This window comes from Talpa occidentalis, unplaced genomic scaffold, assembly GCF_014898055.3.
Source record: "Talpa occidentalis isolate TD23 unplaced genomic scaffold, MPIMG_talOcc4v2.1 talOcc4.11, whole genome shotgun sequence".
NCBI lineage: Eukaryota > Metazoa > Chordata > Mammalia > Eulipotyphla > Talpidae > Talpa > Talpa occidentalis.
Genome location: NW_023601104.1, coordinates 20,226,119 through 20,242,748, shown reverse-complemented (window position 1 = coordinate 20,242,748; position 16,630 = coordinate 20,226,119). Strand labels below are relative to the sequence as shown.

Here is a 16,630-nt window from a genome sequence, read left to right as displayed (position 1 = left end):
CAACTCCCCAGGGAAAAAAGCACACCACAAAAAGAAAACCAGCCCCAGATTGCAACGACAGTAACTTGGAAGAACTTCTGAGCCTTCCAGAAAGAGAATTTAAAATTGCCGTGATTAAAAAACTGACAGAAGTCATAAAGGAAAACAATGATAAGGGAAAAATAATCAACGATCAGAAGAATGCAATTGAGTCCCTAGAGAGGGAAAACAATGGTCAGAAGAATGAAATTGAGTCCCTAAAGAGGGAAGTAAAAGAAATGCAGGAGATCAAAGAATTAACGGAAGAACTAAAGAATTCTGGGAAAAGCAATGAAAGCAGAATAGATGAAATGGAAGAACGAATAAGTAATCTTGAAGACACAGAAATAAAAAGAACCAAAACAGAAAAGGAAAGAGAAGTACGAAGGAAAAAGAACGAAGAAAGACTTCGGGAACTATCTGACTCCATGAGGAAAGGAAATATAAGAGTTATAGGAATACCAGAAGGAGAGGAGAGAGATGTAGGAACAGAGAAAATATTCAAAGAGATAATTGAAGAGAACTTCCCAAATGTGAAGAAGGAGCTGAAAATTGATATACAAGAAGCAAGAAGAACACCAAACTTCCACGACGAAAGGAAAAATACAGCAAGACACATAATAGTAAAGCTCCCAAGAATCCAGGACAAGGAAAAAATAATGAAGCTGGCAAGAGGGAAGAAACAGATAACATTCAAAGGAAAGCCAATCAGGCTGACATCAGACTTCTCCGAAGAAACACTACGGGCAAGGAGAGAATGGAGGGACATAGTCAACAGACTCCAAGAAAACAGATGCCAACCAAGAATTCTCTATCCCGCAAAGCTCTCCTTTCTCTTTGAAGAAAGAATATGGACCTTCCCAGACAAACAGAAACTCCGGAATTTCATTGCAACTAAACCCCCACTCCAAAAAATACTACAAGGAGTCCTAAAGCCAGAACCTCAGAGGGACGAATAACAATGAAAGAAGGCCAAAAAAAAAAAGTTATTAAAAGAATAAATAAATAAAATCAAAGGAAAGACAAACACAATGGCAAATACAAATGCTAACATATCAATATTAACTCTAAATGTAAATGGACTAAACTCTTCAATAAAAAGACACAGAGTTGCAGCCTGGATTAAGAAACAAAACCCAACCTTTTGCTGTCTCCAGGAAACACATTTAGCTACAAAAGATAAAAATAGGCTCAAAGTTAAAGGATGGAAAACAATCCTACAAGCAAATGGACCAAAAAAGAAAGCAGGAACAGCTATACTTATATCAGATAAAACAGATTTCAAACTCAAAAAGATAAAAAGAGACCCCAATGGTCACTACATTATGATCAAGGGGACAATACTTCAAGAAGAAATAACACTCATTAACATATACTCACCAAACGAAGGAGCACCAAAATATATCAGACAACTGTTATCCTCTCTGAAAACAGACATCAGAGAAAACACATACGTAGTGGGAGACTTCAACACACCACTATCAACAATGGATAGATCAACAAGACAAAAAATAAGTAAAGAAACCAAAGCTCTAAATAAAGACCTAGAGCAATTGGGCTTAACAGACATCTATAGAACACTAAACCCCAAAAAAACGGAGTACACATTTTTCTCAAGCGCACACGGATCATTCTCCAGGATCGATCACATACTGGGGCACAAGACAAACATCAACAGATACACCAAGATTGAAATCATATCAACCATCTTTTCTGACCATGAAGGCATCAAACTAGAAATAAACCATAAAAAGAAGGCAAGGAACTTTCCTACCTCATGGAGATTAAAAACCACACTACTGGAAGACCACTGGACTAATGAGGAGATCAAAGAAGAAATTAAAAAATTCTTTGAATTGAACGACAAGGAGGACACCAATATCCTAAATGTATGGGATGCAGCAAAAGCAGTAATAAGAGGAAAATATATAGCAATAGAAGCTCACATCAAGAAACAAGAAAGAACTCAAAGAAACAACCTAATCTCGAAGCTCAAAGATCTAGAAAAAGAACAACAAAAAAACCCCAAAACCAGTAGAAGAAAAGAAATAATAAAAACCAAAGCAGAAATAAATGAAATTGAAACTAAAAAAACAATCCAAAAGATCAATGAAACCAAGAGCTGGTTCTTTGAAAAAATCAATAAAATAGACAAACCCTAGCCAGGCTCACAAAGGAAAAAGGGAGAAAGCACAAATAAACAGGATCATCAATGAAAGAGGAGAAATCACAACGGACACAGCAGAAATCAAAAGAATAATCAGTAACTACTATGAACAGTTATATGGAAACAAGTTTAACAATCTAGAGGAGATGGACAAATTCCTACAACTCTACAATCACCCAAAGCTAGATAAAGAAGAAATAGAACACCTAAACAGACCAATTACAAGCAGCGAAATTGAAATGGTAATCAAAAACCTCCCCAAAAACAAAAGCCCGGGACCTGATGGATTTACAAATGAATTCTACCAAACATTCAGAGACGAATTAGTGCCTATCCTTCACAAACTCTTCCGAAAAATTGAGAAGAAAGGGACAATACCAAACACGTTCTATGAAGCCAACATTACACTAATACCAAAACCAAACAAGGACAACACAAAAAAGGAAAACTACAGGCCAATCTCCCTAATGAACACTGATGCAAAAATCCTCAATAAAATTTTAGCTATCAGAATCCAACAATGCATCCATAAGATAATTCACCACAACCAAGTAGGATTCATTCCAGGGACACAAGGATGGTTTAACATCCGAAAATCAATCAACGTTATCCAACACATCAACAAAAAGAAATATAAAAACCATATGATAATATCAATAGATGCTGAGAAAGCTTTCGACAAAGTGCAACACCCATTCATGATAAAAGCCCTTGAAATTCTGGGATACAAGGAACATACCTCAACATCATAAAGGCCATCTATGACAAGCCAACAGCCAGTATCATTCTCAATGGTGAAAAGCTGAAAGCAATTCCATTAAGATCTGGAACAAGACAAGGATGTCCACTCTCACCACTGCTTTTCAATATAATACTGGAAGTCCTAGCCAGAGCAATAAGACGAGAGAAAGACATCCAAGGAATCCAAATAGGAAAAGAAGAAGTCAAACTATCACTATTTGCAGATGATATGATAATATACATAGAGAACCCCAAAAAGTCCACAGAAAAACTAATTCAACTCATCAATCAGTTCAGTAAAGTGGCAGGATACAAAATCAACACGCAAAAGTCAGTAGCCTTCCTATACACAAACAATAAATCTGAAGAAGAAGAAATCAAAAAAACCATCCCTTTTTTTATTGAAACAAAAAAAATCAAATATTTGGGAATAAATCTAACAAAAGAGGTAAAGGACCTATACAAAGAAAACTATAAATCACTGTTAAAAGAAATAGAAGAAGACACAAAGAAATGGAAAGACATCCCCTGCTCATGGATTGGAAGAATAAACATTATTAAAATGGCCATCCTTCCAAAAGCAATATACAGATTCAATGCTATTCCAATCAAAATTTCAATGTCATTCTTCAAAGAAATAGAACAATTATTGATGAAATTCATATGGAATCACAAAAAACCCCGAATAGCCAAAGCTCTACTGAAAAAAAAAGAAGGGAATGGAGGCATCACACTCCCAGACTTCAAACTCTACTACAAAGCCATAATCATCAAAACTGCATGGTATTGGAACAAGAACAGACATACAGACCAATGGAATCGAATAGAAAATCCAGAAATAAACCCACAGATTTATGGTCAACTAATCTTTGACAAAGGAGCAAAGACTATGCATTGGAGCAAAGAAAGTTTGTTCAATAAATGGTGCTGGGAAAACTGGGTCGTTACATGCAAAAGAATGAAGCTTGACCACTACCTCACACCATACACAAACATCAACTCAAAATGGATTAAAGAACTAGACATAAGACCTGAAACCATAAAATATATAGAAGGAAATATAGGCGAAACACTACGTGATTTGCACATCAAAGACATCTTTACAGACACATCACCCAAAGCAGTGATAGTGAAGGCGAAGATAAACAGCTGGGACTACATCAAATTAAAGAGCTTCTGCACAGCAAAAGAGACAATAACAAAAACAAAGAGAAACCCCACCAACTGGGAGAACATTTTTGCACCCAACACTAATGATAAAGGACTGATCACAAAAATCTGCAAAGAGCTGATGAGACTTAACAACAACAAAGAAAAGAATCCAGTCAAAAAATGGGCAGAAGAGCTAAAAAGAAACTTCTCTGAAGAGGAAATGCAAATGGCCAACAGGCATATGAAAAAATGTTCAACATCACTTGTCATCAGGGAAATGCAAATCAAAACTACCATGAGATACCATCTTACACCAGTGAAAATGGCACATATTAAAAAAACTAGCAACAACAAATGTTGGCGAGGGTGTGGAGAAAAAGAACTCTTCTGCACTGTTGGTGGGAGTGCAAACTGGTCCAACCACTGTGAAGAGCTGTGTGGAGATTTCTGGACCTACTAAACATAGAGCTTCCATATGATCCAGCAATTCCACACCTAGGTATTTACCCAAAGGACACAGAAACATCAATTCCAAAGAACACCTGCACCCCTATGTTTATAGCAGCACTGTTTACAATAGCTAAGCTTTGGAAACAACCCAAATGCCCAAAAATAGATGACTGGATCAAGAAGATGTGGTACATATATACCATGGAATATTACTCAGCATTCAAAAAAGATAAACACATGCAATTTGCAGCAACATGGATGGCACTGGAAGGGATCATGCTCAGCGAAATAAGCCAAAAAGAAAAAGAAAAATACCGGATGGTCTCACTCATAGCAGGAATCTAGAAAACTTAAATAAGGGAACAGGAAAACAAATAACTATAAGAAAGTGAAAATCAAAATCAACAAAAAACTACGAACCAGAGACACTTCTAGGGGGGCGGGGGTGGAGGGGAGGGATTGGGGTCAGAATGGGGGGGCTGCAATTGTATGGGGATTATAAAAATAAAATTTATTATTAAAAAAAAAAAAAAGAATCAGGCCCAAGAAGGTGACATTAGGTGCAGTGTATGAAATGGGCAGAGGTGGCATAGGCTTGCAGTATTTGGTGGCAGAGACAGTAATAGAGTAATGGAGGTTTTGCCATAGTTTGGGGTAGAATTTCTGGCACAGAATTTCTGGCAGGGCTGATGGGCTTTAGCATTTGTAGAAACTGTAGTTTCCTGGTACCACCATTTCAAATGAATTTCCCATCAGGCCAGTTTCTGCAACTGAGTGTGAGTGATCCTCCCACGAAGTTAACCACAGTGTTTCTCATTCCCCACCCCTCCTTAACATCTTTTATGTCAATCCCTTTCTTGTACAAACCAACCAGAGAGGACTCCGTTCTTCCTGACTCAGCCCATGACTAATAGAGAAAGAAGAAATAAACAGTAAAGAACGCAGTATAAATCGGTATGTTATTTTATAAAAGCACAAAGAAATCCAAAGGGGCCGTAAACAGGCTTACTTATAAACCAACTCAAGTGAGAAACTAGTTTTAAAGTCTCCAGAGAGAAAATTCAGCACAACCTAAAGAAGAACACAATTCCTGGAACCTACAGCCACCATTGCCAGAAAGTTCTACCTTAGTATTCAAAAAGCTACAAGAACTTGTCATAGCCATTTAAAAGAAAATACACTTAAATGACCCATTTTCTCACTGAATTTACTTTTAATGGTTTTAATATTATACATGAAGCTGCCAACTGCCAAACATTAGGGAATCATCATCTACATTTTTTTCCAGTTTAATACAAGTCAGACAAAAACTTGAGAAGGGACAGAGGCTCTACCCTAAGGGAGGTTCCCACGCTGGCCCGGGGAGCCTACGATTGTCTCTGAAAAGTCAGGCAAATATTCCTTGCCTGTTCTACTGGTTCACAGAGTATCCAACAGAATCACAAGACATTTGAGACAGGATGGACCTCAGCGGTCATATTGCCCAAACTCTCCAATCGATAGGTAAGGAAACAGGACAAGAGAAGTGACTTGCCCAAGGGCATCTAGATGTTCTGCTCAAGAAAAATCTGGGGTCCCCAAGAAAAACCTGGAGTCCCCAGGCTGTGTCCACTTGATCCCACTGTACATGCATGGCCTGATGGGGGCAAATCCTGTAGGACGTCCCAGGATAAAACCAGCAGCGGACTTGCCCCGGCGTTCCTGGGTGACGGCAGTGACCCTGACCTCAGGTCCTTGAGCTCTCCCTCAGCATCCCCATGTCCCGCCCTCCCCACAGCAATCCTTTATCTCCCCGGCACTTGAGAGTGAAAGGTGAGGGAGAGAAGCCCACCATCGCTGCGTGTCCCCCGCACCACTCCTGCGCATAATCTCTGGGTAATGATTCCTCTTGCCAGAAGCCCAGATCCCGAAATAGTGCAGTTCATTGGCAGAGGTCCAGGAGCTAATAGGGATGGCAGCATCGTGTCTTGTGACCCATTTTAACTGAGCTAATTTAGAATTTACCTGACCAAGAGTACCATAAAATGTACTCCTCAGAAGAGATTGTTAATTACCACAGGATGACTCGCCTGTGTTTGGTGGCTGGAGGGGGGTGGGGTGAGGGAGGGGGAAGGAGGGACCTGAAGGGGGAAAGCTTGTTTCCAGAAATAATCCTTCCCTCCTCACCAGATAGGAATTAAATGTAGGAAAGGGCAGAGGGGATGGACAGAGATTTGCCCACAGGAACCAAACAGGGTTATAATTAGTTCGTGTATTTGCGGGTGTCATCTTTCACCCTCTACCCTTGGAGGAGGCTGCAGGGAAGCTCAGAATCCTTTGTGCCTCTCTGAGAAGGGCACTGAGATCCTTGGGGTGTTAGAGGAAGAGCTGAGAGCAAGATGACTGCGAGGAGCAAGGCAAGCGATGTCTCTGCAGAGGAGAGAGACTCCCAAAGCAATGGCCCCGTGAATATAACACTGTTTACTGACAGCAGCTCCGGCAGCTATTACGGAGCTGTCTGAGAGTGTCCTAATTAGTGAGGGTTGTCAGCACTCCCATTATAATCCCCAGTTGAGTGAGCTAAGTGTTTATCTCAGCCACTTCAAGTCACAGCCTCTGAAACATAGCCTTGAGTGGCCGGTCTCATTTTGTTTTGATCTCGTGACTGACCCTACCATCTCCATGTTTCTTATGCATCTTGAATGTATATTTACACAGGGCCATCTCACAATGAAGGGAATTCCCACAACCGTCTCATGGCTGAGGTGTCCATCATCTTATAAAGATGTTCTCTAGAAGCAAATGTCTCCAAGATGTGACTTCCAAGTTAGATTTGAAGCACTTTCTCTCGCCGATCCATTCACTATTTCCTCTCGGGCTGTAGTCCTGACCTAGTACAGTGTTCTGAGTAAGCAGGAATTTGTTCCTGCTTTTTGCCGTATTAGACTGTAGCCTGGCGTATTAATCAGTTGAAGATTGCGTCCTGTGAGTTCATCCTTAGCATGCTCGCCTTAATATTCGCTCATTCATGAAACCTTTGTGGAATTTGAACTGTGTTAGATATTTAATCTTACTCTTAGGCCATAAACCTTTACATGACACAGTCTGCCTTGATGTATAGACCAGCCTTATTAAAAGTAATGGGTGTCTTGCATTGTGAATCGAGAGCGCATTTTGAAGAGCAGGAATAAAACTCAAGTGGGATGATATATGTGTAAAAACTTGATTCATGTGGATGCAGTCATGTGAGTGCTGCCTCCCTTCTCAACAGGCCCCTTCTGCACAACCACAATTGTCAGGAGAATTCCAAAGTGAAAGGGTAGGAGGGAGAGACCTTATTTTCTTGAAGTAACAGACAATACCCTAGGTAAGTATATCAAATGTCAGGCTCCCCTAAGGCAGTGTGAGGCTGACCCAGCCTTAAGTCTGACACCAAAATCAGTGATTCTGTGAAATAGAGTTATTTTTGAGACCCATGTAAAACTAACATTAAAGATGCTTGTTTTTAACTGATCTCTTGAATAATGCAAGATCATTTGAATAGCCAAACCCAGTGTCATTTAAATTCACAGCATCATGCATAACTCAACATTTCAAGAAATTAGTATCATTTTTAACTTTGTGTTATGGATATTTTCGAGCATACAAAATCAAAGAGAATAGTTTAATGAATCCTATATATCTCTCACCCAGTTTCAATGCTATCAATGACCAACTACTTTAAAACCTTGTTTCAGGGCCTCCCTAGTAGTACAAGGGGTTAAGCATCAGCACTATGAAGCATCAGCACTATGAAGCAATCCGCCAGGGGGGTGACCACACACGGCACAGCAGACCTCTCCTGTCTCGCCCACTGCTCCCCTCAGCAGTGTATTTCAGTCAATCTGTCTGTTCTGTTCCCTGCTCTGTCTCTGGAGAATCCTCTCTGTCTCTCTGTCTCTGTCTCTCTGTCTCTCTCTCTCTCTCTCACACATACACACACACACACACACACACACACACCTACACACACCTCTGGCCTATACCCCAGTTCTTGTATGCATAAATAAATAACCCTTTAAAAAAAAGAAAATCTTGTTTCATCTCTACTCACCATTACCACCTCTACTCACCCAGCCCCTATTATTTTGAAACTAAATTCAGACTATTTCCATAAATTTAAACAGACATTTCAACTGCCTTAGAGAGTCCATTCTGGGATCAATCACCACCTCCATTGCACCTCTCCCCCTGCTACACTCTCACACCCAACCACCCACCCAAAAAGGTTCATAATTGACCACACCCACAAGACATGTCCTCAAAGAGTTGTGACATATGAATGTGACCCTGAATGCAAGGATGTGACTGGGCACCCCAAATAAGAGCAATTGCCAGATGACCCTTCCCACCTGAAAATGGCCTGCTTGGACCAATTTGGGAGCATGTTTCCCAGTCACTAAAGCAACAACATCAAATTCTTACTCAAAAGAATTAAAAACAAAAAAGCATCATCCTTGTGATAGAAAAACTCAGTCTCCTAAAGAACAAAAATAAAAATAAACATCCGCGTGAGCAAGCATAGCCTCCATTCTACAGAAAAGCATGTGGAGAACAGTATTGCTGCAAATAAACTCCCAAAAAGTTAAAATGAAGATTGTAATATGATACCAAAAGCTGAAAACTCCCCTGTTCTCACCATTACTGACATACTTGAGAAAAAAAGCACATTTGCATCCCCTGGAAAACTACTAAACTTACTCCTCAGAGTGCATAAGAACTTAAGGGTGTTGACAAATGTATGAAATAAAGTATCTCCGGTGGTAATGACCATAATTTTAAGGTCTAGAAATATTTTTTAAATCAGACACCCCTGATCTTGGCATACTACCAGTTATTACTATACTAAAATGATCTTTCTGGAAGGCATGGAAAAAATCAAGGACATTCTCCACTGAAAAGCAAGCAAGTTTGATTAGCAAAATGAGCCTGTACTAAACTTCTAATCTTCCCTATCAGAGCAATGGTAAATTGAACCAATAATGAGCAAATACATGCTTTTAGATGACATTCTAGAAACACACATCAGAAAGAATATGCATCCAGCAGAATACTTAACTTGGAAAAAAAAGATGCATTTGAGATAGTGAGAAATAAGAAAGGAGATCTTCTTAATCAGTCTTTGCCAATCACTACCTGAAACATAAGGAGACTGGCAACACCAGTATCCAGCCCTTGTCAGCGAGGAAGGCAGAGCTGAAGGATCCCCAAGAGTTAAAACCCTGTTTACTATGTCTGGAGGTAGTGCAATCTATATACCAATCACTGAAGTCATTTGAGGCTTGCCTGTTGCTGACAAATGTAGATGGACAGATATGTAAAGATGATGCGTCATGAACTGCAGCTGATGAATTTCCTGCAGAGGCCCCTGTACTCACATCAGAAGTGTCAAGAGGTGACAGAGCTACATCACACTGAATCTGGCAGTTTAATTTGGTGTCGGCTATTAGTGTTGACTCTCAGTGCTATTGCCATTCAGTGTTTCTGCTTGCAAGGTGACACAGCCTCGAAGATTGCTAAATTTCTTTCTTGAGTGAAAGAGAGGTTGCCTAGTTTGCACAGTAATCCCTTGTTGAACAATGGGATGATTGGAGAGGGGCAGGAGGAGGGAAAAAGGTAAAAAGGAAATCATTTCAGAGGGCTCCTCTAAAACTTCCCTTGCACAATTTCAGGTAAGAATCTGACAGTTTTCTTGGATAAAAAGGAAATGTCTGGGGTAAGGATGAATTATGCTCAAGGTTTGGCTTGGCTGAATTAGAAGCTATTGAGTGCACTGGCACGGAAGCACCCTCCCTTCCTAGTGAAACCACTCCTAGAGAAACCCTCCTTCCCATGAAACCACTATATTCACTCAGGAAGGAGAACTTGGTAGGTTACTCTGACCTCTAGGTATCACCCAATAAGTCCAATTTCCTACTTCTGACCCCATGTTTGTGGGTGAGGCAGGATTTGGCAGTGTACTCAAGGACACTTCAACCTTCCTTGGTAAACTTTTTCCAGAGAAAAGAAAAAACAGTTCCTATATTCTGCATTCCACACCCACTGCCTACCCGTGCCACTGCTGGCAGGGTGAGAAGTTGTAGTCCCTGCAAGTCAGAGAGGTTCTAGAAGCTCCTCACTCCCTAAGGGAAGCCTAACATTGACTCAAGGGAGTTTGGCCAAAGGCTAACAATAGATAGCCCCTCCTCCATTCTGCCCAGGGCAGCACGGCAGTAACTGTTCGTTCCAGATATTATGGGTGTCACAGGAAGTTGATATCCTAGGATACACTTGTCACAAATGTCTGAGAGTGTGTGTGTGTGTGTGTGTGTGTGTGTGTGTGTGTGGGGGGATGGGGGGGTCAGAAGGAGTTACAGTAATTAATAGTAAAATGATCTCCGAAGCAATTAGCAAAACATGGCTCAAAGTTTAATTGACTTGTCCAAGACAGCAACTAGGATCAGAGTAGGACAAAGAGGAAATACTTATATTACAAAAACCAGAGAAGATTGCAATGCTTCTTAGCACCTGCCCTCCCAACCACATTGGGTAAGCGCCTGCTCACGATACAGTGAGTCTTATATTTTCATAGACTCTCATATTTGTCTGTGGCTTTGATTTCCATTATCTCACTTGAGCTTCATTCATTTCACAGTTACTTAAAGTCACTCCCAGAGGCTGCCCTCTGGTTCTGAGATCTTCCAATACTCCAATTTCCACCCACATTCTTCTCCATTACAGAAGAAATTTCCGTGTTCCAGGAGAATTTCACTCAGTGCCATTGACCAATACAAAATCATTGCAATAGTACAGACCAGACTTCATGGTAGAAGGCTGGGATAACTTTTAAAGTGGAAATATAAAGATTATTCCAAGGCATTCTGCATAGACAGAGAAGCATGGGGATAACTAAACATTTTTTTAAAATAGCCTCAGAATCACTTTCCAATCTAAAAGTTTTTGGGGTACAAAATCAGAACTATAGTGTTCTTATGGGATTTTTTTTTCCTGTGAAAATTTTTCCAGTTGAAGGATCCTAATATTCCTGGGGTCTTATATATCTGCTTTCTAAAACCATATCCTTCCATAGACATCTTTATAAAAGCTTCAGAAAGATCCTGTAAGGAATATCAGATTATCAAGCTGAATATAAAGTACAGAACAAGATCAGTGAGAATCCCTGCTCCACACTGGTCAACCACATGGATCATTAAGTCACACTCTACATGCGGTGTTGACGAGTGAGGTATAATCACTGGAAAGCAACTAGGGTACTGAGGAGTCAACCACACCACAGTGCATGGTAGAAGTTTCTTGAACAGAGAAGACAAGAGCAAGTTCAGTGTAAGTCTTCAGCTATTTGTCTTGTGAAACGTAAGAGATGTTTATAAAAAAAAAACAGAGCAAAGCCTTCCTTAGCTAATTAGAGAGGGGTCCATACAGTATTATTTGGGTTCCCATCATAATTCAAAGGGAAACTTTCACAGTGTCCAGAGCCCTTGATGCCATGCAAACAGAGGAGGATGTCCTCAGGTTCCCTGTAGCAGGAACCTACTTGGGTGGCACCAACTTTGACCTCCAGATGGAACAGTACATCTATGTAAGGAAAAGTGATGGTGTCTACATCATTAATTTAAAGTGAATCAGGGAGAAGCTTCTGCTGGCAGCTCATGCCATTGAAAACCTGGTCATGTCAGTGTCACATCATCCAGGAACACTGGCCAGTGAGCTGTGCTGACGTTTGCTGCCACCACCAGAGCCACTGCAGTTGCTGGCCATTTCCTCCTGGAACCTTCACTAACCAGATCCAGGTAGCTTTCTGGAGGCTAAGGCTTCTGGTGGTTGCTGATCCCAGCGCTGACCACCAGCTCTCACAGAGGCATCTTATGTTAACCTGCCCACGATTGCTCTGTGTAACACAGACTCGTCACACTCTCTGGACATTGCCATCCCTGCAACAACAAGGGGCCTTCCCTGAGCGGGTCTCATGTGGTAGATGCTGGCCTGGGAAGTCCTCTGCATGTGTGGTACCCTCTCCCGTGAACATCCACAGGAACTAACACCGGAGCTCTCTTCCAACACATGTCCTGAAGAGATTGAAAAGAGCAGATTGCTGCTAAGAAAGAAGCATTTCAGGGTGAATGGAAGGGCTCGGCTCCCAAGTGCACTGCTACTCAACAGGGGCTCACAGACGGGTCTGCAAGTGTGCAGGTGCCCATTGAGCCTTCCCAGCAGTTCCCGGATGGAGTGTGGAGACCCTAGCCACCCCTGGAGACTGCTTTGCAGCTCCCACTGCTTATACCACTGAATGGGCAGGAACAACCACTGAGTGGTCTTAGGCTGCTCTTACACGAACACTCAAATGAAAGTGAAAATAAGGTGGATAGAAAATAAACAGTTTTCTAAGGGGGTTGGGGGAGAACAGAGCAAGGCTCAAACAGTGGAAGTTGCAGAAGGGAGAATCTCCAGTAAGGGAGGCCTCTCTACTGGCTTACCTGACGGGGATGTGCTGCCTCCACAGGAAGGCTGGGTGCTCTGGGGGATGCTGTGGAAGGATTTGTCCATCATATAAGGGCTTGGAGTAAATTATTGCTCAGGCCCCTTCACATTCTAATATTCCAAGTTCTCTAATCTTCTCCGTTTAAACCTTAATGAGTTGGAGAAGAATAAAGGAACCTCAGCCATTGCATGGAACAGGAGGGGAAGTGACATATGGTCAATGAGGAGGAAAAGGTGGAGACAAGGAAAACAACTCTGTGGGCCTCTCCAGGCATCCAGGTTTTCTCCCTTTACTTTCAGAGAAGTTTCAAGTCAGATGACACCACTGGTGAAGAAGGGCCACCTTCTTCCAAATCCAACTGGATTTGGTTACTTGCTTCATTTTTACAGGCTCAAATATAAAAGCAGTATCTACCCAGTACAGAGGTTGAGAGTGTGCAGTTCTAGCATATACAGTCATTTCTGTCCTTTCTCCTCTGCTGCTTAAGGGGACTCACTGACTACCTGGCCAAACCTCTTCATTCTTTAGATAAGGAAACTGAGACCCAGAAAGGTCAACTATGTATCCCAAGGTCATGCTTATAATTACTAGCAGAGCTGACCCTGGAGCACAAGTGTCCTGATCTCCCATTCCGGGTCTTTCTTCTACCAAAAGACCATTTGTATCCACTGGGGATACAAATACCAGTTTCTCCAACAAATCCGTAGCATAGAAAGGAGATTAAAAGAAGTGTAAAAGAATCAACTAAATGCACTGGTTGGAACTTGTTTGAATCCTCATTCCAAAAAACTGGCAAGCAAAAAAACAAAAACATTTTGGAGACAATTAGCAAAACTGAATATTAACTAGGTATTAGATAATACTATTCATTAAAATTTTTATGAACTGTGATAATGTAGCATTTGTTTTAAGTTCTTATCAATTTGAGGGCATACTGAAGTATTGACAAGTTTCAAAACATGATATATTAGATTTGCTTTAAAATCTCCAGAAAGTGAAGAGAGGTGGTCCTGGATGAAATAAGATTGGTAAATGTTGGTAATTGTTAAAGTCAGATAATGGATACAGGGGAGCTTAATATGCTGCTCTGTCTACCTGTGCATTTACTTGAAAATGTCCACTTTTGAAATGTTTAAAAGAAAAAATGCTAATACAGACTTAAGACTGAGCAAGTTGGGCCTCCCCGGTGGCGCAGCGGTTGAGTGCTGGGTTGCAAAGCTGCCCGCAGCCTCTGCAGCGCCGGTTCGATCCCTGGCTGCTCCCCGGCCACCGGAGGAGGGTCCCACATGGCGCACAGACCTCTCCTGCCGCCCGCTGCTCCCCTCAGCAGTGTACTTCGGTCCTTCTGCCTGCTCTGCTCCCCGCTCTGGCTCTGGTGAATTCTCTCACCCTCCTGCGCTTCTGACTGTACCCAGTGCTTGTATAAATAAATAAAATAAATAAATAAAAATAAATCTTTAAAAAAAAAAAGACTGAGCAAGTTGAATGTAGAGCCTCTCCCCTGTCTCCAGTATAGTTGCTCTGGGTGTGGGAGTTGGGAAGATGGCCTGGGCCTGGATCACTGGGGCTCTTCCAAGTCCTTCACTCACCCACAAATCTTCTCACTCAAGATGCCCGGTTGGGGCAGGAAATCACACTGTGCCTTGTACATATTTATCCATGTGTAATTTAACTGCAAACTGGAAACTTTCTAGTATAATGGGCCTGTGCTGTGTTTTCCATTTTCTGATGTTTTGTTTAAAAATTTTAACCCTCACACTCACCCCACGTATAAAACGCAGTGATGTCAGATGCCATGCTAGACTCACAACAGTTAGCTGTGTCACCAGCTTTGTGTTATGTTCTCACCCTCCCTTTGTGTTATGTCTTCCTTTACACACAGGCACATGCACGAACACGACATGAAACATTGACTGTGCAAGATCCCAGTTGTGCAAAAGAACAAATTTCCCAGCTCATCACAAGAACAAAGACCTATCATTGGATCCAAATGGATACTCAACTGCAATATGCATTCAGAGCCTGGTTTGGTTTGGGACCTCAGCTCTTTCCTGTTAATTCTCTCAAAGGACTTGAATAAGTTGGATTTTCATAGTTAAAGAAGTTGTGTCTTTAAAATGACTTTGGGGGGGCCTCCCTGGTAGCACAAGGGGTTAAGACGCAACCTATGAGGCTGTCCGCAGCCTCTGCAGCCCGAGTTCTATCCCCAGCCAGCCAGGGAGGAGCCCACACAGCGCAGCAGACCTCTCCTGGCTCGCCTGCTGCTCCCCTCAGCAGTGTGCTTCGGTCAGTCTGTCTGTTCTGTTCCCCACTCTGTCTCTGGTGAATCCTCTCACCCCCTTCACCTCTGGCCTGTACCCCAGCTCTTGTATGCACAAACAAATACATATTTAAAATGACTTTGGATATGAATGCATTTACCATTGGAATCTTTTTTTATATTTTATTTTATATAATTCTTACATCATTTTTCATTTTTGCATAATGTATGCATTTTCATTTTGGTTATATTCCCCATACAAGGAATCCAAATAGGCAAGGAAGAAGTCAAACTACCACTATTCGCAAATGATACAATAATATACATAAAGAACCCCAAAAACTCCACAGAAAAATTAAACTAATCAATCAGTTTAGTAAAGTGGCAGGATACAAAATCAACACACAAAAATCAGTAGCCTTCCTATACACAAACAATCAAACTGAAGAAGAAATCAAGAAAACCATCCCTTTTATCATTGAAACAAAAAAAAAAAATAAAACACTTGGGAATAAAACTAACAAAAGAGGTAAAGGACCTATACAAAGGAAACTATAAAACACTGTTAAAAGAAATAGAAGAAGACACAAAGAAATGGAAAGACATCCCCTGCTCATGGATTGGAAGAATTAACATTATCAAAATGGCCATTCTACCAAAGGCAATTTGCAGATTCAATGCTATTCCAATAAAAATTTCAATGACATTCTTCAAAGAAATAGAACAAATATTGATGAAATTCATATGGAACCATTGGAATCTTGACCTCATAACGTGTAGTACTAAATTCGAGGGCATTCACAGGCCTCTACCAGATGACTTGAAATAAACCAGAAATGAAGGGTGGCTGAGAGAAAGAAAGCATCAACACAGCTTTGGGAAATTTCTTAAAATGATTGTGCATAACTTGCTCACAAACAAAAAAACATGTAACATTGCTTCTACCACATTTGCCTGCTCCCTGGCCCTAACCGTCCCTGTAATCTTGTACTACTATCATCTCTCTAGTCCATGATTTTTCAACATCTCTCTAGTCATTCCACAGATTCCTTTGACAAGTCAGAAACTTGCCAATAGTGTTGTTGCCAGTGTTGTTGTGGAGGAAATAGGAAGAGAAGCATCCCTCTCTGTACCAAGGTTTGGAAATCCCAAAATAAAACATGTAAGAATTCATGGGGTTGGATTCTAGCCCCCTAAATACTAAGGAAAGCATTCATTAATAATTACAAAGGAATACATCTCTAGCCCCCTACTCCCCTTAATGCAGACCACTGCATTATGTAAAAGCACCTGTGAAAAAGACACTGAATAGAAGTTAATGTGAGTTCAGGGACCATACCTCTCC

General features: G+C 41.1%; 1 pseudogene; it reads left to right on the top strand.

The window, feature by feature from the left end:
• Positions 1–12,787, top strand: part of LOC119239563 (40S ribosomal protein SA-like) — a 39,911-nt pseudogene extending 27,124 nt beyond the window's left edge.
• The last annotated feature ends 3,843 nt before the right edge of the window (positions 12,788–16,630 follow it).